The 27,199-nt window shown below is 41.3% G+C and overlaps 1 protein-coding gene across 1 annotated transcript in view; it reads right to left on the reverse strand.

Moving 5' to 3' along the window:
• gabbr2 (gamma-aminobutyric acid (GABA) B receptor, 2) overlaps positions 1-27,199 on the reverse strand; it is a 186,264-nt gene that overhangs the window by 157,251 nt on the left and 1,814 nt on the right. The gene's annotated exons all lie outside the window — the stretch shown is intronic.

Below are 27,199 nucleotides of genomic sequence, written 5' to 3' on the forward strand. Positions count from 1 at the left end.
AGGGAGAGATCATAACCAAATTTCCCTCTAAAGACACAAAAAAGGGTAAATTAATCTGCACTGTACTATAGATGAAAAATGCATTATTATACCTATGCATTTTCAAACCATAGAAGACTAGGGGGGAAAGATCCATGAAAATAATGTCCAATATTAAGAAAGCAAAGTGCTATCTTGCTAAAATTAATCTTTTTATTTCAATAAAATTAAGCGTGGCTTGTTTGTAGTTGGTTTTTGTTTTTTGAACATGGCTGTTGTGTCAGCTTGAGCCAGCTAGCAACCTTTAGCAGGGTGCAAAAAAAAAGGCAGAAGCAACAGAAACCCAGGAGTTTCCTTTTTTTTTTCTTGTTAATTAAGTGTCAGTTTATCAATGACAGGCCGTTCAACAACAAGGCACAACATTAAAAGCAACAGACTAATATCGTGTTGCTTCACCTTGTGCCGCCAGAACAGCCTTTTCTACTTAGGCCTTGATCTCCAGCACAGATGCATGACTAGATGTGACATCTGGGAAATATTGGAGGGGTCACATCAACACCTTGAACTCATGTTTGTGTGATGTTCCACAAATTATTCATGCACAATCTGCAGGTTTGGAGATCCTCTGTCATGGGCACATTTTTTCACGCTCCCCGTACATCAACTTAAAACAAATGCTCATTTGAAATGATCTCACTTCCCTTGACTTTTTCACAAGTAGGTTCAAAAACAGTATGTTCATTTTGCCCTTCAAACATAAATCCCACCTACAACAAAAGAAAGCTGTAGCTTACAAGACATTCTGGGACTCGTGATGCCTGAGGTTGCTCTTTTTTGATGTTGGACGAAGTGACTGAAAATGCTTATTCTGTTGTTTGTTGCAGTGAAGTAATGTTAGTCACACACAGAGAAGTTTACCAGTCCCCAGGGTTAAAACGTTCTTTATGGCCAAATGATGATGCAGGTTCAAAGTGCTGATGCTCTAGCTTCTCTCACATGCATATACTTGAATGCTATGTTAATGTAATCCTGTTCATTATACATACAAGCGCCTTACATAGAACACATGCGACACTTTTTGGCATTAATGTTTCAAAGTGTCATTCTGTGCTCTATGGTGTAACCAGGTCTGGTCTCAGAGAAGAGCGAAGTCAGCCTAAGGCACTTAGTGCACAGTATATCTGATCCAACTACACATGCAGAGTGGGGATGCTGCAAGTGACTGTCTAATACAGTTGTTAGCATACAGAGATGATGAGCTTGGAAAGGGACCAATAATGTGTGACTGGAAACACGGACCATTATTTCCAGGCTGCATATACACAGTGGCAACCAATGACGTAATATCACTGCATGCTGTTGAAACCCTATATGAACTGGTTTTTAAAGCAGGCAGACTTCTCTGGCCATTTCTGTGGGTTAAACATGGCTGGTGTACACTGCACTTGTTATAAATAAACGGAAACATCTCAAAAGCTTTTCTCAGGGGATGTACAATCAGATGCATGACTCATACAAAGACACACATGCACGCACGCACAGAGGCATAGAGAGGGATCGATAACAATATCCTCTATCACAAATCATCACCAGTAAAAATGTTTCAAGAGAGTGTGTTTCATCAGGAAGGAAATGAGCCTACACAAAGTGTGCCTGTGTGCACGCTATAGCTCCACGTGTCAAAGAAAATCTCTGCTTTTATTCTTTTGGTTTCAACTCGTCATCAAAACCAGCTCCGCGAGCTTGACGTCACCTGTTACTTCTGTTTTTTAACTGTCCGTGAAAATGAGACCTCAGCTTCAGTCAAATCAAGTCATTTTATTTTTAGAGCGCATTTTAAAACAAGAAGCGTTAACACAACTGCTTCACCGCGAGATGAAATGACGAGCAGAAACACACATAAATTGGAGGAAGTAAGTACGCCGAGCAACTAGAAATCTCTGGCAATACAAAAAAGCTGTAAAGAAATACGACAGAGACAGACAAATAACTTATAGTATAGAATCTTTCTACAGTAAAAGAAATGGTGAAAAATAGACTTGGCTTTCTTCATATTAACAATGTAAAACATGCATTCAACACAAAACACTGCAGGTTCGCAGCTACTGCAAAGATGTTGAGGTCGACTGAAGCAAACCAATGAACCAATAACAAAGAATGACACTGAAAAAAAGATTGCGGGCTCCATCTCCAATTTAGACTTGTCCTCTCTTTTCAGAGAAGGACGGAGACGAGCCGTGACAGTGATGTGTCCTGACATCCTACAAACAGAACCTGTGTCTGTCAGTACACGCACGTCTTCCCACGTGCACGTTAGCTTATATGAATCTGTGTGCGCACGTGGATGGATGCATGATTGTGTACGCGGTTTATTCATTTGGTGATGAATCACTAGGCTCTGGGGGTCCCAGCTGACTTCCTTTTGCCATGCCAGTTCCCACTGATCTTTGCCTCAGTCCCTCGCTTCCTGCCCTCAGTGTCTCTGTTGTCTCAAGAAGACACTTTGAATTATGAGGAATTAGAAAAAAGAAGATGTCTGCCAAGGTGATTCTCCCCCATCCCTATTTAGTTTGACACCTAGCATAGACAAAAAGTGAAATATCAAAAAACCAGGAAGCAAAAACAGAGCAATACAGACAACAGCCTAAAGTGGAAATACACAACGAAGAACCAATAAAGTGAAACCATCAAAACTTGCATGCATGTCATTACTGTCAGCTGAAAATAACACAACACAAAGTATAATTATGAATAATAACAAGAGCAGCAGAGTTTCAAGTGTTGACAGCAGTAACAATAATATTTGAATTAGTAATTAAATAATTAAATAAAGACAATGGTAAAAAAAAAAATAGGATAAAGGAGGGTTGTTAGTTGAATGTGTAAACATATTGAAGACGCTGTTTGAGCTGAGCAAAAAATGAGTTTGTTGCAAGTATATATATATACAATGTCTTTCAGTCTATTGGTCCCTGTGTGCTCACAATTATCAATACCTCACTGGTTTCTGGTCAGGTCCCTGTTTATTGTAAGAATGCTGTTATTCACCCACTGTTAAAAAAACCTAAGCTTGATGCTTCTCTTCTCAGTAGCTACAGACCGATTTCAAAATTACCGTTCATTTCTAAGATTTTAGAAAAGGTTGTGGCTAAGCAGCTTATAGCTGTTCTAGATGAATACAGCATTCTGGATAAATTCCAATCTGGCTTTCGTAGAGCTCACTCTACTGAAACTACACTTCTTAGAGTCTCCAACGACATTTTGATGAGATGTGATGCAGGAGAATGCTCCGTTCTGTTGATGTTGGACCTGACCTCCGCCTTTGATACTGTGGACCATCATATTCTGCTAGATAGGCTGAGAGCTGGGTGGGTATATCAGGGGCTGCTTTGGACTGGTTTGAATCCTATTTGCATGAACGATCCTTTTCTGTGGCTACCTCTAAGTACAGTTCCTCTTCTACTTTTCTTGCCTATGGTGTGCCACAAGGTTCAGTTTTGGGGCCTTTATTGTTCTTACTGTATTTACTTCCTCTTCAACACTTATTGAGCACTTTTAAGGACATTTCGTATCACTGCTATGCAGATGATATTCAGGTATATATCTCCTTTAAGCCCCATGATGTTTCCAAGCTACAGATTTTGCATCAAGTGCATAGACTCCATTAGATGTTGGATGGCTGGAAACTTTCTTCAACTAAATGAGGAGAAGACTGAAGTTCTTGTTTGTGCTCCTAAAACTTTTGTACCTAGTGTTATGGAAAACTTGGGTCCACTTGCTACATTTGCAAAACCGTCTATCAGGAGCCTTGGTGTTAGTATTGACTCAGCTCTGACTTTGGATGCCCATGTAAAATCTTTGGTTCGCTCCTGTTTTTATCATTTGAGAAACATTGCTAAGCTGAGTCCCATTGTATCGCGCTCCGAATTAGAAATTGTCATTCATGCATTTGTTTCATCTCGTCTGGACTATTGTAATTCTTTGTTTACTTGTTTATGTAAAGCCTCTTTGGAGCGTCTGCAAGTTGTTCAGAACGCTGCTGCAAAGCTTCTGACCAAGTCCTCCAAGTTTTCCCATGTCACACCCCTGCTGATTCAGCTGCACTGGCTCCCCGTTAAATTCAGAATCCAGTTTAAGGTTTTGACCTTGACTTTCAGGGCTCTGCATGGACAAGCACCAACATATATAAGTGAACTTTTACATCCATACATTCCCAGCAGGTCCCTGAGGTCATGTGACCAGGGCTTGCTGGTTGTCCAACACACGAGGCTGAAAACAAAAGGCGACAAAGCTTTTGGAACTGTGGCCCCCAGATTGTGGAACTCTCTCCCTTTGAGCCTGAGATCTGTGGACTCAGTGGTCGCTTTTAAAAAACAGCTAAAAACCTCATCTTTTTAAACTTGCTTTTGGTTGATTTTTATTTTTAGGTTTTAGCTTCTGTGAAGCACTTTGTGATTTTTATCTTGAAAGGTGCTATATAAATAAAAACTTTACTTTATACAAGATACCCTTTTAAATCAATGTATCGATTTTAAAGTCTTATAAATATCTTACTATTAATATATTTAGGGGTGCAACGATACACAAAATTCACAGTTGGTTCGGTTCGATACTTTGGTGTCACGGTTCGATATTTTTTCGATACAAAAAAAATTTCATGCCTTTTTAATTTGTCATTTATTAAAATTATAATTATAAATATTTTACTCAAAATAAAGTTTTAACATTATGTGGCTATATTCTCAGCAGCATATTAAACATATCAGGTCCCCATAAGGAGAATCATGTGCTAACGGCTGTCTAAATGACTCGGGTAAAGTTTGTAGCATGTGTCTTGTTGTTTTTGTCTGCTTCCACTTGTCTTTGCACTAGGATGATGTCGGGTAAATGTGCAGTCATATTCGTTGTGTTCCCACTAGTGCTGTCAGCGTTAATCTCGTTAAAATGACATTAACGCCATAACGCGCAAATCTCCGTTAACGAGTTACCGCGGATCGCCCCGTGCGTGGGCTGGACGGCGTCAACATACAGCTAACTGCGCTAACGCACTAGTTCCCACCAAATTGAGCATTGCGTGGCACATCTCGACATACTGTTTTACTTTTGTCCATGACGCGCTTACCATCAGGGTCATGCTTCACATGAAAACCAAGATAGTTCCAAACGCCAGATCTGAATGAGGGTGGGGGAGGTTCAATTTCGGGTAGCGTTGAGGCAGTTGCCATGTTGCAACGAGCTTAGCTTCTGTCTCGCTAGCTTGCGCTGCGCTCAGTGGATCTGCACTCGACAGTGCAGCCTAGGCGGGCAGAGTAGTCGAACACAGATCCACTGAGCACTCAACACAGACAGCATCGTCAGAAGAAAAGTTGATAAAATAAATCAGAAATTTTGTATTGTTCGATACACATGCTTACCTAACCGAAAGCACTGTATCGAACGGTTCAATATTGATGCGAGTATTGTTGCACCCCTAATATATGTATATATGTATATATATACATATATGTAAATATGCCTTCCTGAATTGGATAAGTAGAAGTGAATAGGTGGATGGAAAATTTTACAAAACACAAGATCAGGCAGAGAATGAACAGGAGAAAAAAAAGGCAAAGGCAGGTGGTTGAAGGAGGTCGATAAAAATGCAATACAAACAGATTCTATGATGCTGATTGACTGTTTTTAGTGAAATGCAATCTGTTTGTAAGGATTTTCCCCCCACTGTGCAATACTACAGGGATTCTTCTGTGTTCCAGGTATGAGACTTAAAATTATTCACAAAGGTGAGGATACGCAGGAGTAGGGTGGTAAAAATGTTGCAGAGTAAAAAGAACTGGAAATAAGCATTTAGCAGTAACACAGAAACATAAAAATGGTGGGGGGTTTTACTGCTGGAATAACAACAAAAATGAGTGCCATGCTGTTTAGGATGAGTACTCTGTGTCAACTATTCGGTAAGCCCGACAATCTGCATGGAAAACATTTTCCCACCCCTCTGTAAGCCCTTTGGAGATGCCTCTTTGTGGCTTCGTCACAAGCAACTGAGTGCTTCGTTCCGACATCACTAGAGAAACAGGATGTTTTATCAGACAAGAGCCAGTGGGGACTTGGACTGTCTGCCCTCTGATCTGTGTTCTCATCAGTTGGGCCAAGCTGCTGGACTAATGGGCATCTGGGCAGATATTAGAGTGTTGTGCTAACTTAATGAGAAAACACTAGTTCCCCATACTCCTCCTGACAGAGAAGGCTGGAAGAAGGGGGAAAAACAATGAAGAGAGAAGAGGACAAACAGGAGGGCGCTAATTAGAGAGCATGAAAAGGGGAATTGTGAAGCTATAAAAAGATGATGAATTTATTGTAATTTTTTAAAAGAAATTATTTTAAGTGCGGTTTTTCCACAACCAAGATGATCTGACTTTGTGGTCCTTGTAGCTCTAGCAAAGCAATTTTTTTTTTCTGTTTGCAGCAGCCATAAATCACTAACACGCACCAACATCCCTCTCTCTCTCTCTCCAGCCTCAAATCTGACTATCCACTTCTGGCTAAATTGTTCAGGTCTGATGAATAAACCAGTGCTGTGACTCTCAACCCAGGAGAGGGCCGTGCATTACTGCTATGAAATGTTAAATGACTTGCAGAAGGAGCGAGGACTATAAAAGCAGCAGCATCAGCAGCACTTGGAAGGGGAGGAGCGAGGGAGGGGGAGCTGGCTGTGTTTGCTCTTCCTCTCCTCGGCACAAGTGTCAGCTGCGCTCCCCGTCTTTTTAGCCACTGGTGTGGAACGGGGCCCGGCTTGTTGGGGGTTTGAGCAGAGTGTGTGTTTGTGTAAGCGGGAAAGAGTTTTCGAGGGGTGTGCGTGCTTGATTCCGGCCATGTGTGTGCGTGTGGTGTAACTACAACCTCAGCTGCCAGCAAAGGGCCCCTCCGGCTGGGTTCAGGTGCGTGTATTATCTTCTGAACTCTTCCCTCTGTCTTCCCTCCTACTTTTTTACGCTGTTTTTCCCCCTCACTATTTTCGTGCCTTTCTCGCTGTTTTCTCTCCTCTCTTGTGATACATTGCTCTGGGTTACTGACTGAGTTAATGAAACTTGGGACTACAGCTTGGTAGAAACACACTCGCCTCCCTCCTAACTGTCATGCCCAAGCACTGCGGGAGAGATCGTCTGCCTTCCACACACACGAAGAACAAAACAAAACATGCCCAGAAAAACAACACACCAAGGAAATGTATGATGGCAGACACACACAGACAAAAGAAAACACACTTTAGTAGCAATCCTGGCTCATTAGAGCTTTCCTGTCTCTCAGCCCTGCAGGTTAAAAACACTTCATATTAGCCATGCTTCAAACAGCCATGCTGAAGGAAGAGGGGGGAGAGAAAATTTACAGATTTTCATTATTCATGTTTTTATGCAAAGGGCAATTTGCACACCCAGGGTATTGTGTTGAGAGAAAATATACACTGTATGTTATTTAAACACACAAATATGAGTATAGATGAAAGACGGAGTCAACTGAACATGCACGGAGCTACTGCCATGTGTATATAAGGTATATTTTGGCAGGAGATACAAAGGAAAGTCTAGTTAGATACTGGCGCTGCTACCGGGTGTACAGCTCTGTGTTTTTGATTAGGAAAATCATGTAAAGACACACAGGCAAAAAAGAGATGCTGTGTTTGTGCTGTAATGCATTCAAGTAGTGCAACCGAGTAATAAGACCAAGCTTTGAATCATAGCTACACATATATAGCACTACCATACTTGTGAGCCAGATGAATGGGCTTGACCGGGCAAGACAAATAGGGCTGTCAAATGAGGAGTGAGTGTGTGTGTGTGTGTGTGTGGGGGGGGGGGGACGACGACCTTAGCTAGATCCCCTAGGGGAGGAAAGCCCCAGGAATATCCTTTCATTTCATATTTGCCCCTCAAGTTCCCCTCCACAAATGAAAAATAGAGTCCTTCATCACTCTGTGAATCTTTGAAAGCATGAAAGAGGTGCTTGAACTTAAACCCACCTTGATGTTTTTGGGCTATGTGGGATAAGTGATGAAGTAGAAAGAATTATTGTTGTAATAAAAAATAAATAAATGAAACTCTCGACTCAGTGCGGTCGTCAAAACTTGAATCCATCACTGGTATCGGGGTCCAAGGATAAGTCCGCAGCAAATTTTGCCTTTCGGGATGAAAACAGCAGTGCAACATGAGTATGGTTAAAATGTATTTACATGAGACACTCATCGTAATTTCACATAAAAAAAGACCGTTGTCTGGGGCTCGAGAAAATAACATATTTGAGATATGTCGCAGTTTGTCAGCCATAACTGCACAACACAGCGAGTTTTATGGCCGTGATAATAAGAGTGACAGTTTCAGCCTGTAGAATTAATCAGCTGTGTGAATGGGAGCCGTAAGGAAGTGTGGTGTCAACAGCTTCATTAAAAGAGAGCAAGTTAGTGTGACCTCCACTAACCCACTGACCAAAAGCCCCACCCCAGATGAAAATCTCATAAATTTTGAATGAAGACTAAAAGTATTCCTCCAGCTTTTTGTCTTATTTCTTCCCACAGTTCTCTCTTCACTTTGCTCCCTCATCCCTCTCTGCGTTCATGTCTCTCCAGCCTTCTCTCTGTCTCATTCTAAACCATCACCCACTAATCTCACCAAGGGCCAAATCAGCAGATTAGAAAGAGAGTGATTCTCTCTCAGACTTTGCAAAGCAGTTTAATGCTCTGTTCAGAGAAAGTTAGAAGCAGATTAAATCCAAGAAATCTCTTTCTCTCCTTCCTTTTCAATCCCAGCACAGGAGCGCAGACACGCAACAAGAAACAACAAATGTTCCTCGGTGCCGACCAGCTGCTTAAAATTACCCATTTTAAAGGATGTTGCCAAGTGTTTAGTCGCATTCATTATTATTATTATTATCATTACTGACCTCTGTTGACACCAGAGATTGTATCTGCTTAATTGTACACTGGAAATGTGATAATCTCAGTTGGAGGGTTATTATGTAAATTTAATTGCCAAAAACATTTTCAGGTGATCGTGGCTCAAGAGTTGGAAGTTCATCTTGTAATTGGAAGGTTGACGGACAGTCTCGGTCGTTGTGTCCTTGGCCAAGACACTTCACCCGTTGCCTACTGGTGGTGGTCAGAGGGCCTGATGGTGCCAGTGTCCAGCAGCCTCGCCTCACCCACACCGCTTCAATAATGTTGAGGTTTGTTCTCTGGGGAGTCCAATCCATGACTGATAGTTTTTCTGTCTAGGTATGCTTTTTATTGCATTAGCATCTTTAGGAACAGATGTTTTCTAGATGGTAAAATATAAAATAAATTTTCCACATTCATAATTTCATCAGTTTGGAGAGGATCCCTAAAACAGCCTCAAACCATGACAGAGCCTCCACCATGTTTTACAGATGGCTTCGCCTTCACAGTTGCGGTGATTTGAATCAAACTTTGGTAAATGGTAAATGGCCTGTATTTATATAGCGCTTTACTAGTCCCTAAGGACCCCAAAGCACTTTACACATCCAGTCATCCACCCATTCACACACACGAACTCCCAACTCGTGAGCCATGATCGCCCACATGGATCATGAAACTTTGGATTCAAAATTTGGATTTATCAGTCTGTGAGAGCTGTCACCGATGGTTTTAAATCAAGTTCTTGTGTAATTTGGCCTTTTTCCCTGTTTCCTTTAGAAACGACTTCTTGGCAGCATCCTTTCCACTGAGACCATTTTTGTTAAAGTTTTGACAAACACAAGATTTGTCACATCTTTGCTGGAATTTTTCCTATTATTCAAGGACATGTCATCTTATCATTTAGGATGCTCTGTGCACCATGCTAATAGTTCTTTGGGGTTCACCTTGTTCATGCAAACATTCTATTTTTATGCCTGTTAAACTGTTATCATTTTTAATAAATTCCACTAAAAAATGGGGGCTATAACATTTTGGTTTGTTTGTTTTTGTTTGCAAACATATCTGTCATGTGTAGACACAACACTGGTTCATCCCTTGAGTTAGGTCACTATTAAGTCGCTTAACCAACAAAGAAAACAGCCTCTGAAAATGGTCAGGTACGGGACTGAAAACGAGTGACAAAGCAGCCAATGTCCTCCAGTAAGTCTGGAGAACAAAATCATCTTAAGAATTACAACAATGTCCGGCTGCCTGGAAGCAAATAAAATAAATTAAAAGAGGAGTGACTCCACAGTGCTCTCTGTTGCAGCTTAGATTCTTTTAATTTTATTAATATATATTTTGCATAACTTCTATTTCTACTTTGTTTCTTCTATTCTTAGTCTTGTTCTTTACAGTCGTTTCTGTTTTTTAATGATCATTTATTCTCTTTCTCTTTTTATAATGTGTATTTTTAATAGAAAAAATCTATTGTACAGTTAAATGCTTGTTTTGGGGGTTTTTTTTACTGTGAATAGGACATTAATGCTCTGAAACTGAAAATACACTCTGTATTTATTGCTTAATAAATAATCAGTCAAGACCTCTTAATGCCACCCCCTCTAGCAGTGACCCATGTGAACAAAAGGAGCATTACTTTAAAGGCATTGATTCTGTGGGTGTGTTAATCAATAGTGCAACAGGTTTTAACACATAGTGCAATGGGAGAAGGCAAATATTTGCAAAATGACACCACAGAGAGTGGTGGCAGCAAAAGGGTTGCATTAGGTTAATCAATCACTTACATAATAATCAGGAAACATGACAGCATGAGGGTTCTTGGCTTAAACACTAATAATCTTGATGCGTGGCAGAATATTTCCTCCAGGCTGCTGTACAACACACTCAGCAGACATTCATCACTACCAAAAAAGAGGTGGCAGAGGGAAGGGCAGCCAAAGGGATGGATGGGGGTGAAGAAATTAAAGAGGGAACAAGGGATGTTGTAATACAAGTGTGGGGGTGTGGATTGCTGGTTGCCTAGAGGATCAAACACCGAGCAGGAAGGGTGATGGGGAAACGGTGGTCTTCAAAGAAGTGAGGGTTGTTCGCATTTATGGGTTTAAAAAAAAGGCAGGTGTTTCTATGGGAACCTCGTCTGCGCTTCTGTGTATTACTGCTCACACTGAGCGTACTGACATGTACTTTACATTCAGGAAAAGCGTGAATGCACACACAGCCAGGCTTCCTCTGGAGATTATAGAGCTCCATGTTTTCCTCTTTCTTAATTTTACTTTTCCTAATCCTGCTGTGTTTCTCTGCTGCTCGCTCTCGCTCTGTATTTATAATCCATTTTTAGATATTTCTCAAGTGAATCTGAAATGCAGAAGTAACTCATTTACATACAGAATATATTCCCCCTTTTCTGTGACACACTGAGCCTACATGTGTCTGTGTTCCTTTGATCTTACTTGAGATGCCTCTTGATCTAAATGAGACCGGGCATCATTTAAAAAGCCCCGCACCTGTCGGTCCTGCTATTAATAGTACATTTCAAAGAAGGGAACAGTTCTTGTTTTGGTTTTGTTTTGTTTTTTCACACAATGCCAAATAAGAAAAATAATATAGAAACTACTGTTCGCGTATATAAAAATCCCAAACTAGAGAAGTTTTTCCTTTTCTGAAAAAACTGAACCTACGCTTAAAGGCAGGCTTAAATAAAGAGTGTTCAATGAAGGACTGTCAATCTGAACATCAAAATGTACTTGGTAACGCAACCTCATCCATGTATAAAACCAGAAAACAGTGCAAGTGCATTTGCATCATAACTAAAATTAAATTAATTAAATGCATTTTTTAAGCCAGTTTTTTGGAGGAAAAAATACAAACAAAGAAAAAATGTGTATGTCAATATGCGAGGTGATGCATAGCTTCAATACCACGCATAACATGTAAGGAATACATCTCTCTCTCTCTCTCTTTCTCTGGCACGCACAGGCAGAGAGTGCTACTACTATAATTGTTAGTGGCAGATCCATCTCCCCGCGTTTCATTTTTTCCCTCTGATAAAGCCTGAGGAATAAACGCCAGCTCTGCAGCCATCCTGCTCATCCAGCCCCCACGCCCACAGTCCCTGTAGGTGGTGTTTTCCTCGCCCGCCTACCGCTCGCCCGTTACAGTGCCAAGCGCGACATGTGACAGTAGCAGCACATGGCCTCCGAGCTCCCCCACCCTCCACCCCAATCCTCTGCAGGCCTGCCCCCCTCCCCACGCCTGTCTGAGAACACCCCTCAACAAGCTCCACACACTTGTCTTGTTTCTTTTCGCTCCCCAGCCAGCAACCCCAAATGACTACCTTAGAGGCACAGACAACCATGCACACCACACGCATAGACGCATATCAGTGCAATTAACTCCCAAAATGACACACGGATGCTGAAATGTTGGAGAACCTAAAGCCATGTGCCTGAAAAGAGAAGGCTAGGTGTGTTCGCATCAAACTGTTCTCAGATGCAAAAGTGTTGTGCCTCTGTCTGATTTTCACTGCCTTCTTCCGGCGCTGCTCTCGTGGCGTTAGAAAGGGGTAAACATGCCAGGTTGTGTTCATACCAGTCACATCCAGCTGTCGCTCATTTCTGACTAAGCTACCATCCTCCTCTCCCCAAAATCCTCTTTTCTCTAAACCGTCTTCACATCACATCTTCTCTCCTTTCCTCTCCTCACCTGTGCTCTTTGTGCTTATTACCCCACCATATCCTCCTCTTCTTCTTCTTCACTTGAGATTGTGTTTTCACCATTACTCAGGCTTTAAATTATTTAGATCGCTTTAACAACTGATATCTTATATAAATCAAATTTCAAACAGTCCAAGGGATGGTGTCACGTGTATTAATAAAACATAATTTCCTCAGTGAGTCGAGCAGGATCTGAGCATTGAAGACATTCGGTCTCAGGTGTCGAGCCTGCCGTGTTAATATTTCAATTACCCTCATGAATAAATTGATTAAATAGGCGCTAACATTATTCTTGGTCTGCCTTTGTTGTGGTGGGAGAAAGCTGTGACATGCAACATGACTTCACCCAAAACTTTCTCTTCTAATATGTTCAGACTGAAGAGCTGTAAATCCACAGTGATTTGGGAGCTACGGGTGGTAAAATCTTCTCCAGATTTGCAATTTTTCTCATTATTTTGGGGTTTTCTTTGATGTTTTTAGCCTTGTTTTTCTTCCTTTCCTTTCCTTGTTTTGTTTTTGCATGTATTTTTACTTTTGCATTTAATCACCAGAAAATTAAGCATCAAATACACCTCATTTTGAATCTTTACCGGAAGCTCGATTGCCAAATTTACTGCACACCTGATAATCATAGTACCACTAGCTTATTGGCACAGTGCTACACTTCAAATTAGTAGTTCTGCTTCCAGTCATGCCTTGCTTTGCCTCTCTCCATGTTGCCACCTTCTTTTCTCCTAGTATTAACTCTGTTCCTCTCAGCTTCGCCTCCATAAATTGTGGCTGGCAATGCTTTTTTCCATCTGTCACAGCTTATTCCATGTACCATCAGAGATTAGAAGACCTTTCTTTTTCAGACATCGTTGGCATTTACCATTGCCCTCCATCAAAAAAAGAAAGAAAGATATGGTCGCGAACCCGCAGTCCTTTTGCCGCCGTTGACACACACTCTGCCTCGAGGAACAGCCGGGCTAACGCTGATTCCCTCTTCGATGCAACGTCATTGACAGCTTGAAAAGAGTATGCAGGCATATTTCAATATAATAACATTATAAAAACCTAGGTCTAACCCTTTTAACACTTGTTTTTTAACATTAAAGTACAACTATTAAACAATAGCAATACTGGCATTACAGTGTGCCTCCTTTTATTTACACTCTAAGTCCACGTTTTGTTCACTTTGCGACAAGAAATTTAAAATGTGACACATAAAAGCCTCTTCCACAAAACTAGAGCGAATAACAGGAAAATCCACTGGCTAAAGTTAAGTAAAGTTAAATAGCGGCGTACTTGAGGAAACACGCACAGAAGGAGGCGTTTTGAACAAAAAAAGCAGTGGAAGGCCCATTTTTGAAAATGCGATTCCTGTTAGCTTAAGAAGTCAGCATGAAGGCCTTCTAGAAATCAATAGAAGCTCCCTTGTGTGTAAGAGCAAGTCAACAGAGCAGCACAGAGTCGGGGCACACAGATAATATTTATGTAGAGGGAGGCTGCCAACAACCACCGGGGACCATGTATAATTCTGATTCATGCATCATAAAAGCAGTGATGTTGTAAATATGAGGCACGTTTACTTATTCAATAAGAATACACGCAGCAACAGGTCAGCACCGGAGAGTTGTTTAGCATGCCACCTTTAAATATTCATGCGCACAACCTCTGGATAGTGTGCCTTGCTTTTTGTAAAATTCAGAGATTGTCAACGAGCGCACAAAAACTCGAGCACACACTCATCCTTTCGGGTCCGTGCGCCTTTGTTTGCGGACTAAGTGTGAGGTTGTATGATCAAAGCTCCAACATTATGTAGAGCAGACGACGTGCATCAGCTGTGATCACGTCCACCTCTACCTCTGCGGTATATGCAGTTAGCAGGTTTACCAACCTCACGAACAAACGCATGGCATGTGCAGAGCGCTTCCCCTACACGATGCCCCGTTTCAACATAATTTACATACGTTCGAAAGACATATTACACCTTTTACCCATTTGTGTGCTGAACATTGGAAACAACTAATAAAACATACATGTTACATGTTCCTGTTTTCCTCTTTTAAGCCTCGCTGCAGGAGATCCTTCTGGTTTTAATGGTTATTTTAATTGCTGATGTTCCACTAGAATACTAATAAGGGTAGTAATTAGTGCAACATGAACTGTAGCTCAGTGTGGACATGAGTTGGTTTTTCCTTTTAAAGAGTCTGCAAAATGGAACTAGAGCCCCTGGCATGGAGAGGACCTTTAAAATTAGCATTTGGATTGTTTGGTTTGCAAATTTTACACTGTAAAAACTACTGCAACTCCAAGAATGTCACAGTTGACCGAACAGGCAGCTTGTTGCGCTTTGCCTTGAATTATATCCTTTACTTGGAATAATGAAATCTCACTCACTATCCAACTGCTTTCTATTGAATTAACGTGATAGACATCCTTCCTTCTCACAGCTTGGGGTGTCATCAGCCTAACCAGCTATCCCTGTTCATTGGCCACATCAATCTAAGGCAATAAATGGTTCTGAAAGCCAAATAACCATCACAGCAGGAAACGCAGGAATGATACATGACAGGGAGATTCTTGCACTGTAAAACGCCAGTTTCCTCCCAGAATGAACTTTTACTTTTATGTCACTTCAGCACTTCGATTTATTGTATACCTTGGGGATTTAATTGCTTTACAGTATATAGCTGAGTGATTATCGTTAGTGATGTTCACCCAAGATGATCCTTTTCTTTACAATTTCAAACATAATTGAAGGGTTTAATAAAAGATGGCTGACAAGGCCAGTTCTATGGCAGCATTGGTGAAAACCCCAGGAGTTCATTTCTAAGGCGTTTCACTGCGGCTATGAAATACTATTGAAAAATGTCCTGTCAGATATCAAATGAAAATAGGACACATTTAAAGGACTACTTAAAATGCGATTTAGCTGATGGTATATAATGAATGAAAGAAAAGGTGTAGGTGAATTCATACTGCCAACAAGCTGCCCGTTTTTAAGTCGTAGCAAAAAGGGTGGCAGCAGTTGTTCTTGGATGTTTCCCAATAGGAAGAATGGAACAGGCGTTCTGCCATCACCCTGTTTTTAGCCATGAAATCAATACACACGAACAGAAGAGCTGCTTTCTGGCAAAGACTGGTCTGCATTTGGATGGAGGCATGAAATCAGCATGGAAGTGAGAGCATCTAATCAGGAAAATAGTGTTATCACCAGATAAGACCGTCTGAGATGAGGCTTATTAGATTATACTATGTATATCCGCTCAGTCTATATTAAACATGTCAATTACCATTTCCTGATTTTACTTTTAAAAACATAGAAATATATTTAGATGTTTAAACTTTCTAAAAGTATTTTTAAATCCTGCTTATCAATGTGTTATTTAAGGTCGTTAGAAATGATGTGAAAAAATCTGCTGAAACTGTCGATGCATTAGTTGTTGTTCATCCAGCTTTTTTTTAATGTGTGGGTATGAATTAATATTATCCATATACATATATTAATATCTAAAGGGCTTTCAAATGCTTACGCTTATACTTTAGTGTAAGGATTCAGAATATGTTCAGTGTTCAGAGGATGATTTTTCTTTCAACTATCAGGTGAAGGAGGAGGTACACATAATCTAGGTCAGAAAGTGCATTTCATGATTGCACTCATCTTCTTCAAGTGCACTTCTTGAAGTACAGACTGAATCCTCCAGAGCATACTGTGGGGTCCTTTTGATTCTTGAGATTGCAATTTATTTGCAAGACGTCAAAAAGGCGCTCGTTTGCATCCTGCATATCCGAAGACATTTGCTCAAGTCGACAATCCATCGGTCCAGACAGACTGCTGATCGACGTGAGCATCACAGGAAACTCTAAGATGGCAAGGATACTAGTGTTTCTATCCCTTGATCATTGGTCAAATATTTGCCTGCATCTATTCGGTTTAATCACCATGTAGATTTGGTCCAAAGTACATCTAAGCATTTGGGATTGAATGCTAAAAAGCCGACATCTGTGGCTCTCAGCTTCATCACTAAAAATCACTTTCACTATCCTTTTACGTTATGAAGCATTAGGTTGCTGCTTAACACCTAATCGCACACATTCTGTCGTGATCAATGTGAGTACACAAAACCTGAACAAACACTTGACTCGAAGATGTTCCTGCAAGGTTCAGTTTGAGACAACATTTCCCAACAGATCGCGTCTGTGGTTTATTTTAGGCTCTGTATAAAGCCTGAGCGATCAACAGTTCTGGGCTTAGGTTTGTTGCACGTGTATGTTCATTTGTGCAAAGGAATGAGCCGACTGGTAAAAACATACACTGCCGCTCCTCTTCTCTCTATAAAAAGGGTAATAAAAGGCTCCTGGCTTACAGTAGCAGTTCATTAGTCAGACGGGCAACTGCAGGTCAGTCCAACCAGGGCCCCGATCCCATCTATCAGCAACAAGCTCTGTAACACTAACTGCTCTTTACAGCCTCAGTCCCTGCTCTATTGCCTGTAACATGATTTGTTTAGCAATGTATTAACTTTTTTTTTTCATTGCAACATGTAGAGCAGCCAAGAGCAACTTTTGCAGTGTAGCGGCAATGTGCAATGGTGTGAGTAACGGTATGCTGTGTGTGTGTGTGTGTGTCTGTATGTGTGTGTGTGAGAGAGGCTGTGCATTGGGGTTTGTTTGCCAAATGGAAATGCTTAAAGCAAAACGCTCTGACAAAACACAATTCCACTGATACAACATAAGAAAGAACAATGTAATCTGTTTTGCTATTCATTTATCAAACTATCCATCCATGATGACACACACATGTGCACACACACGCACACGCAGAGACATATACATGCACAAAGATTAGGACTGAGTCACAGCAGATAGAGCCTGGTTGGAAATAATCTCTTATCATCATTGCACAGCCTTTTGTGATCGCATACGACATGATTGCCTGCTTTGGATGGGCATGACAGATGTGTATACCATTGCTACTGTGCATGGGCACTTAGGCAGAGTGGCTGGGAGAGTGTGTGTGTGTGTGTGTGTGTGTGTGTGTGTGTGTGTGTGTGTGTGTGTGTGTGTTGTGTGTGTGTGTATGTTTGTGTGTGTGTGTGTGTGTGTGTTTGTGTGTGTGTGTGTGTGTGTGTGTGTGTGTGTGTGTGTGTGTGTGTGCAGGTTACATCTGTGATTCTACTGTCTGTTGTTATCGCTCTTGGCTCACAATGGGCTCACCAACTGCTTTTCGCTAACAGGGCCCAGTAATCGCGGATGGGGAAATAGTATCCACCATGTGCGGACGGCAAATGGACAAAGGTCTGATGTGTATCAGAGACTGCCGAGCAGAGATGTGCAGTGTCGCACGTGGATGCACGCTGGAGTCCGCTACCTGAAACAAATCCTGACGGTTACATTTTCAGTGCTCATTTTCAGCACATGCAATAAGTCAAAATGTAATTACATCAATTACAAGAAAAACATGCCAAACCACAATGTTTGATGGCCACAAAATATAAACTGCACACAAAAGAAATGGAAGCATGATATATTGTTCAAAAAGCTAATATACAATACTGTGCAAAAGTCTTAAGGCAGCCCTCGTTTATTTATATTTTGCTAGGAAAATAGAGGAAAAAAACTTAAAATGTACAATCATAAATGGAATTACAGTATATACAACAAAACACTTTGTTATTTCTTCAAGTAGTCTTCAGGAATAGTCTTCCAGGCTTCTTGAAGGGCATTCAAAGTTCTTGAAAGACCTCCAGAAAGGCTAGAGAACTATTGCTCACAACCACTTTAAAAATTTGATGCGAAAATTCTCCTAGTCTCCTGTATATTACCATAATTTGTTCTCCAGAGTCATCATTGCAATGTATACATCATAGAGTTCAGTATTCACATTATTGTTTAATAGTTTAATGGCATTCTTTAATTGCTTTTCAACAGTAGTAGGCTTCCATTATAGGCTCCACTGCTGTGTTCTACTGGAACATTGCGAGAAAAGCTATGTGAACCATTGGAGAACAACAATTACTCACTAATATGTTTCATGATGGTATCACGTGGATAAATAATCATATTGTGTGGAAACAGATGGTATTAAAACGCCATTTGAGCAAAGTGTTTTGACCAAACTGCACTGGACCTTTGGGCCGTGCTACGAAGAGAGATTGATGGTTTAACAAGGTGTGCTGAGCATAAAGTCAGACAATTAAATGTCACATGGGCAGCTCTTCTTTCTCTTTGACAAGTTGTGCTCTTATGTTAACATTATGCTAACAGGTTATGTTGAAACTTTTGGTTTTCAAGGGTCTAAAAGTGCCACATTTTCTCTTATCTTTTGATAATAGACTCCAACAGTAACAGAGATTCTCAGCTGAGAGAATAGCTTATATCCAGTATGCCAACCTGTTGAGCCATGCATTAGTAACAAGGGTGTGGTAAATCAATAAGATCAATTTTACTTTGATTTGGCAAAAAAAAACCCAAAATGTTTTTAATATTGACTTCATGACAGTATCAGACCTAAATGCACTTCTTGAGAGATAATGTTTAAATGGATCCAGTTTAATGTTTCAGAGCTCTAATGTGCAGCTATCACGTTAGAAATAAACACCAGCACCGAGAGTGCACTGGTAAAATCAATATATTAACTTATTTAACGAGACTGATAATCTTCCACTGCGTTGCTCTCTTGCTTTATCTGCAGCACACGAATTACTGTTTTTATTTTTTGTGAGGGGGGGGGGGGTTCAGATCCTTTATAACTGTCCATGACCTGTTCCTTTTTAATGGACTATCAGCTTAATTTGTATGGAACATGATTCAAATGCCCCCTTTTATGTGAGAGCCCGAAGCAGAAAACTCGATATCCATTATCTGTTATTAGGTTTTATGTTTTGTTGAGCTGGCTAACGCAAAGCCAAGTCGAACTTGCTTCATAGTACATAGTCCTGCCCTCTTAACTGGTCAAGTGTGCTGGGTTATCAGCAGGTAATACACATTTTCTTGCAATAACATGTTTTTATATTATCTTTGTTAGTGCAACAGCAGTAGCTGATCAAGTCTAGTGTGTGTGTGTGTGTGTATGTGCAGCCATGATAGAGAAAGCCTGCAAGACTATCTGCAAGTGTAGATGGCAATTAAGCAAGAAAGGCTATTATTCTTTGGCGTGAAGTGGCTGAAAACGTCCACCTGTATGAAGTCACTTTCTCATGGCGGGCATACTTTAGGCCAGGTCACACGACTGTGTACCCACATGCGTGCATCTCCTCCCAAGACGCAGGCAATATTTTGTTGGCTTTTTGGCCAAGAATTACACGAGCTTTAATGTAATTACAGGAGCAGAAAGGACAGACTCTCTCTGCTTATTGCTCTTTGCTGGGTCCCCTTGAGAGAGCGACAGACAGGGACATGCACAGAGTATTTGTCCAATCTCTAATGACAACAGCACACCCATTCCACGGTAATCCTTTCATTTCTGTCCACTCACGGGAGAAAGACAGGGAGGTGAATGCGATGTCTGTGAGTATGTGTGCGTACGTGAGGGGGTGGAGGATTGATGAGGAGTGAGAGAAGCGGACAGTGATGGAGTGAGGGGATGGAAAATTTGCAGGATTGAGGCATAATAACAGCTGACAAGGGCGATATTGGGCAGAACACAAGTCATTATTTAAAAAGGTCATCTGCAGTAGTAGGACCTTGGTCACGGTCTGCTTTTTGGGGGGGTTAAAGACAAAATAATTACAAGAGAAGGAATTTAATGTGTGTCACCCTTGCATACATACGAGGCTGTTTAGTGATGGAAATTCTCCAGACATGCCGCAGCAAGAAACCTCTCTTGGGGTTGGTAACCATAAGCACGCAAACACATATTTTCCTGGTCCTCTTTGGAGGTCTTGTTTGCAGAAAACGGGATCAATAAATAGATTAGAACATCTTAAGTATTATTTGGAAACCTAAAAAGTGCAGAAACCATCGTGCGCACGCCACATTTGGGAGCTAAGAGTGACTTTTTAAACAGTTTGCAGTACAGTAGCAGATAAACATTTGCTGTGCTAATTGCCTGCGCAAATGGCTTGGCTGGTGATCAGTGGCAACTTTATAGATGCACCAGCAGAGGCAGCCAGACAGACTGACGTAGTGTTGTGCTCAACATGGCAGCAGCCATCTTGTCAGTGTTTTCAGCAGCACTGAATAAAGATGAGAGATTTTCATCCATTTCCCAGCTCTTTAAACTTGTATTTTTTCCCCCGTTTAGCCGCCTCACGCTATATCTCCCTTAACTCGTCCTCCTCAAGTCACTATTTTCTGCCTCTCCCACCTCCCCATTGATCCTCCCACCCATTTTCTACCTCCTGGGTGTCCGTCATTCAGCTGGACGGTTTGTACTGAAATTGTTTGTTTAATGTTAATGGCAACCAGATGCCTGGTTTGCCACCTTTTGGAGTCATTGTGCATCTCAATGACAGTAGAGTCATTGAAGAAAGAAAGAAAAAGATGAGTAAGGGGGGCATGCCAACAGATGTCTCATCATAGCATCTGCTGCGAAAGCACAATAGGAAGGCATAAAGAAAGGAAGATTAAAATTTGACAATGACAAATTAATTTGAAAACTAATTGATTATCACGAGCTGAATTCATTAACGCTTTTACTACACCACCGCTCCGACTGGCTGTAATTAAGATGCAGTGAAGTCAGAGCGACGTATGCAGATTTAGATGCTGGATTCATTGTTTAAGGTGACACACAATGCTGGAGTATATTTAGATATAGCGACAGATCATTATTGGGGTTTAGTGTTTTTGGTAAAGACGGTTGCCCAAGTGCTTGCACTGATATATACTCGCATATGCCCATTTATGGAACACCAAAATGATTGCACACACTACAGCACAGTCCACTGACTACAACATCAACAATCTTGGACTAAAAATAGGCTACTTGGCACTATATGTTCTATTTCAGTGTGCTAATAAAGATCTAAATTAACAAGAATATACTTTTAACAATGTGATGCCTGATGCCTTTAACAGCAGCAGTTTTGCTGTGTTCTATTTCAGTGGAAGGCTCCAGTGTAATTGCCTGATTTTAACAATATCAGCGCGGGGTGATTCAGTCCATCACCATTCGGTCAATCACGTTCACCAACCACAGAGATATACATAAGTACCTCCACCCACACATCCAGTGCACAGACTATTTCCCATCCTTTCCCCAACCTCCAGCAGCACTCAAGTGCAAACACACATTCTGATTGCTTTGCAAGCAACCAACAGGACTTGCTTAGAGTGCTTTTACAATGGAATTACGCCGCTGCCTCTCACGTGATTAGCCTGATTGGGTCAGCGCATCGGGCATAAAAGCAGCATGAAAGCGCTGGCAATATATACAAGACCGTGCAAGCTCTCTTACGCCATCAAATTAGCAACACACAAGCGCAAACAATAAGAATCCGTCAAACATGCTTTAATCTGCACTAGGCAAAGGCAAGCTGCGGGCTCTAATTTGTTTTTGCCACACTTGAACTCGCTCATTGAATTTTAGTGGTCAAAACACCAGCAATGTCAAATACAGCATTGTGCAATTAAGACATTAGAAAGGAGGTCTGTGTGAAGCAATGTACCAGATAAAAGAAGAAGTCAAACAGGGCTTTTTTTTCTCTTTGTAAGCTTTGGAATAACATCTGGGAGAAGCAGAAAAGTGCGGTCAAAAGGTCAGGTCCATTGTGATTAAAAAGCGTTGGTGTATAAGAGATGGGCACAGGGAACAAGTAGTTCTGAAAGTTCTGGAGTGTGGATGCTCAAAAAAAAGGCATTCTTTATTGTCTTTCATGCAAACTTTGCATCCTTTGACAAATATTTACATTAATCATTCAGTGTATTTAAGATGCATGGTACAAAAGATTTTTTAAATGATTTTCCAAGGCTTTTCCTGGCTCACAGTAGGTCCTTAGGGGGTAATAACATAGTAGTAAGCATGATTCTAGGGATAACAGACAATGAGCGTGCTATCTTTCTTTGACAGAAATCGTTCCATTTTCTTTTTATTTCCAACCATTTGATAGTAAAAAAAATACAACAGGGAGGAGACTTAAATCTGTCAAGGAAAAGCCCAAATTGACGTTGCATAACTCGGTCTGATGAACCCGCGGGTCCATTTTCCTTTTTCCGGAGATGAACAACACTTCATGTCTAACTGCTCAAGTGACTACAATATCCTGACCTCAGGCAGTGCTGCAGGGGTGCCAATCGACAACAGCCGTGACCATATGTAGGCGTGAATGTGCTGCATGCCTGTTTGTGTGTTTCATTTATGCGAAATATTCTGCGTGTACTTGTGTGTCACAATATCTGTTGTAAAGCCAGCTTCGGGGCGCGTAAAGAGCCTTTCATCAAGAAAGTTCACATTTGCTATTTGTCTCGCTCAAGCCCTCCAGGCCACTGGCAGGCTGACTCAGACAAAGGTCAGCAATTAATGCTCAGATTTGGCATATTTATTAAACTGTGACCCATGCTTCTTTCATTTTGTTAAATCACAGTGTGAAAACATTCAAATAAAGAAAACACTGTGATCAATTTCTGAGGGGATATACATAACACAAGATCTTTGGAGCCTGTTACGGATCTATTATGCATACCTCATTACATGCAGTAATTGCTTTCTCTCTTTTTTTCTTTTTTTCTTTTTTTTCCCAAATAGCCATTAAAGTACTTGCCTGACAGAAACAATGCAAACAGCATTACATTAGGATCCAATATGAATTAAGAGGCTGGCCATTTCCTCTTCCTGCACAGAAGATGATATAATCCTATTTCGGGATCTCCATCTAACAGCCCTACGCATCTCTTTCCCTCTCGCCTCACTCTCTGATTCTCCCCTGAGATCCTGTTCGTTCTATGAGAAGGGCCGCTGCGCATTGATCCCCACTATCTGTGTCGGGTCAGTGAATACAACCACACTCAGCACTTTCTATATGCCCAGAGAGCGCCAGAACTGCCACATGCTGCTTTTCCCTGCTCACACTGAACATTCACCCTCTCCCAGGAATGGTGACAGGCAATCTTTGCTGACCCTCCCAGGTCACCACTTTGGCACTAAATGATGCAGGTGTCACACATTTAAATAACACATGGCATACATCAGACCCCTTTTGAAAATACAAGACTTTTAAAGGTGGAGCTTCATTTGTATGTGTAAGGTTATTATACAAAGAATCTTAAAGGTGAGTTCAGCGTGTGAAACAATAAGTTCATTGGATGGTACTCTAAGAGGCTCTCCCCCCAAATAACTACAAAAATAAATGGCCAACAAAACAAACAAAGAGCTGTTGCTAAAACAAATTTTCCTCAACCCCACCAAGAGTATCAGCATTGAACCAGCTCGCTTTGACTCAAGACCTATGCTTAGCAGAACAGTAACCTCCATTATGAAAATGGCTTTTCACTGAAAACGTAACTTCTTGTGACAAAATGACAGAATGCCTTACACACACTAAGCGGGGGGTGGGGGTGCTCAGCATCCCGTGGACAAGACTACTGTACTGTGGTTTCGGGCTCGCCATCACAAGCTTAAATGTGACATGTCGCATTTAGCCCTCTGAGAAGAAAAGGGGAAGCGGCTTATACTGCAGCTGTGTGCGGCGTCTCTAAACATAGGTCACTTCTAGCAGAACAGAAATAGCTGTATACTGTATGCGGTGCACTGGACACGGTCAAGATGCGCATCTCAAACTGCAACAAACTCATTGTCGTTGTGTTTCTACTGATGAGTTCACTCTTCGCTGTAAGAATATAGGTATCAAAGTCCAGCGATTACCCTAGAGTTCTAAGTGTGTATGAATGAATTATTTCAAATTCACAACGCTTCACTTAGAATTTTCACGGTATTAACCTTTGCCTTGTTGATTTTATAGCTTTTTGTCTCATACGATTCAAGCTGAATAAAAGTTGTCACTACAATTCAAAAACTTTCCATCACCGTTCTGCTAAAATGGGATATTTCCCTGAGTGGCCCCTCTCAAGGGCCTGTCACTCATCCTATAAGCCGGTGAACTAGCGTAGCTTAGCCTAGAACCCTTTCATTGCCCAAAGTCTCCCTTCCATCCTCTTCCAGTGCCTCCTGTCCTCTCCAAAGCTTTGATCCTCTAAGCCTGCAGAGTTACAGTATCAGTCCATGGTTACACTAAAAATCCACACTCACACATCTAGCTGCAGTAAAGGACCAACTCCTGCTCCACCGCTAAGCCTTCTAGTTGATATAATCCATCCTGCTTCTTTTCTACCTCAAATGCTCTGGTTTTTTTTGGTTTTTTTTTAAGTAAGGCTGTATTTTCATGTGAAATTGTCTCAGCCTGCTGAATTGTCTGTGCTACTGAAACATCTCAAGAGTTGGCTGTCAGTCTGATCAGACTAATTTGAAACCACCAAGGCAGAATATCTGCTCTACTTCCATTAGCTGCCTCTTCAATCCACCAAACACTAGCTCACCAGCCTCAACTCTGCGGCCTTTTACTGCAGGACAGCTCCTGAGTGCCTCACTGTCATCTACACCACCACCACCCAGCTCCACACTGCACAAGGATGGACCAGGCCTGCTCAGTTAACCCATGGCTCCACTGACAGGGGATAAAGGGATAAAGAGCCTGTGCTCGGGGACTGATTACTTACATCTGCAGGGCTAAATCCCAGTGCCCACACAAACACAGACACATGTGTACAAGCACAACGCAGGCACACACTTGGCCTGCTGCTAGCTGCAACAAACGCACTCATGCATGTATTATTTTCTGACATAAGCATGTGCTTGGTGGAAAGTTGGGTCCATCCCTTTGTTTGTGAGTGTGTGTTTAGGTCATTCGTTTGTGTGTAAGTTAAAAATGATATTGCAAGAAATGTACAATGAAAACGCATATATAGGTAATAGCACAACCATCACGGATGTCACATTATTGGTCCTATAAGTGAGTCAGTGGGTGAAAGCAATATAATCAGCACTACAGTGATATCCCCCTCCCAGGCAAAGGTCTTCTCTAGCTGTACATGCTTATTATTGTTCAGACACAAACAAGTGTTCACAAACAATAATAGCATCTTATATCTTCAGATGTTAGTGGAATCATATTTTCCCCAAAGTCTCAGTTTCTTTATTTTCTGCAAACATACAATAACAATATTCAGTAGCGGTGATATGCTTCAATTTGCACTTGGCCTCTTGTTTACTTTAACCACAGCGTCCTGAGCCACATGATTCCACATGTAAATATACTATAAGCTATTTGGAGGACATTCTTTTTCTCTCTTTTTTAATTTTATTTTTTCCTAGTTTTTACAACCAAGGATGCCTGCAGTCTGTTAGCAGCTTAACAACGCATTTATGAGATCTGCTGTTAAAAGAATAATACAGAAGTTTCACTGCAGGCATCTAATAGTCTTACTTAGTCGTTTTCAAAAACATGACCAGAACTTGGGAGTTTCATTTGCCCCATCTGGGAAAACCACCCTGAAATGCCATTGGGTTTTTAAAGAGCAATGGAGTTTAGCCTTTGGCCACAAAGTGATCAAATAAAAATGTTCTCATGCCTTCCCAGTATTAGAAAGCTGGCATCACTACCAGACATTTCCAGCAAGCATGTGTCAGGCTGGCCCACTGACCTCTTGCTTCCAGCTCATCTTTCTCTCCAGGGGAATAGAAAGAGAAAAATCATAACTCTCATAACAGCACATTAATCCCAAGGCCTGAGCACATGCCACCTCTGAGGGCTTACCCCTGTCAACAGAGATGCGCGTGCTCTTTCACATGGACACACCTGTGCCCACACGGTAAGGAAAACCTGCTGATTTCTAAGGCAGCGGGACAGGTGGCACAATAAAACAGATCTGGCTCGACCTATAAAACAGATAAATAGAGTTGCAGTTCATTCAACCTCTACTTGTCTCGCTGAAATTCATAGAAATTTGACAAACTATCAAGGAAGCAGGTTGATGGTAAATTAAACCCCTCAGCTGCACAGTGTGCGCTCAAAAGCATAGACGTTACTTAAGCCTAAAGGACCACTATACTGTTGAGTCAAATAACTGAAGTGTAAATAGATTATGGAGAACAAGCTATTGTCTACACTTTTGGCAACTTCAAGAGGACTTCAGCTGGAGTTGTTAGCGTTATCAAATAAATGGATCTTAATTTGGAGCTTGAACACTGTGATGTTCTGCTCTTTTCAAGGGTGCCAGGATTCAGGAGAAATCGTACAACCAATTACCGCCATCTTCAGGCACGAGGAGAACCAGCCCCTTTAATCGTTAGAAAGCTACACTGATTCATGACTGAAAGCCCGCTTATAAAGTGGCCACTGCAGAAACAAAGGTCGGATGCTGTGATTTAAAAAAAATTTAAAATAAAAAACGTTAAATCACTGGTTGGTGATGGCGAATAGCAGAGATTGCAGTAACCATTAAAGCATTGAAAAGTGTGCCTCTAGAGTACCCAGATAAAGCAGAGCCTTGTGATGGCACCTTGCATTTTAAATGCCCTATCAACTACCAGCGACAGCAGCTAAAATGAGGAGGACGAGGCAGACACGTACATCATGTTCGTGAGTGTGTGTGTGTGTGTGTG

The sequence above is a fragment of the Haplochromis burtoni genome, unplaced genomic scaffold, assembly GCF_018398535.1.
Source record: "Haplochromis burtoni strain Fernald_Lab_line unplaced genomic scaffold, NCSU_Asbu1 Contig_163, whole genome shotgun sequence".
Lineage (NCBI taxonomy): Eukaryota > Metazoa > Chordata > Actinopteri > Cichliformes > Cichlidae > Haplochromis > Haplochromis burtoni.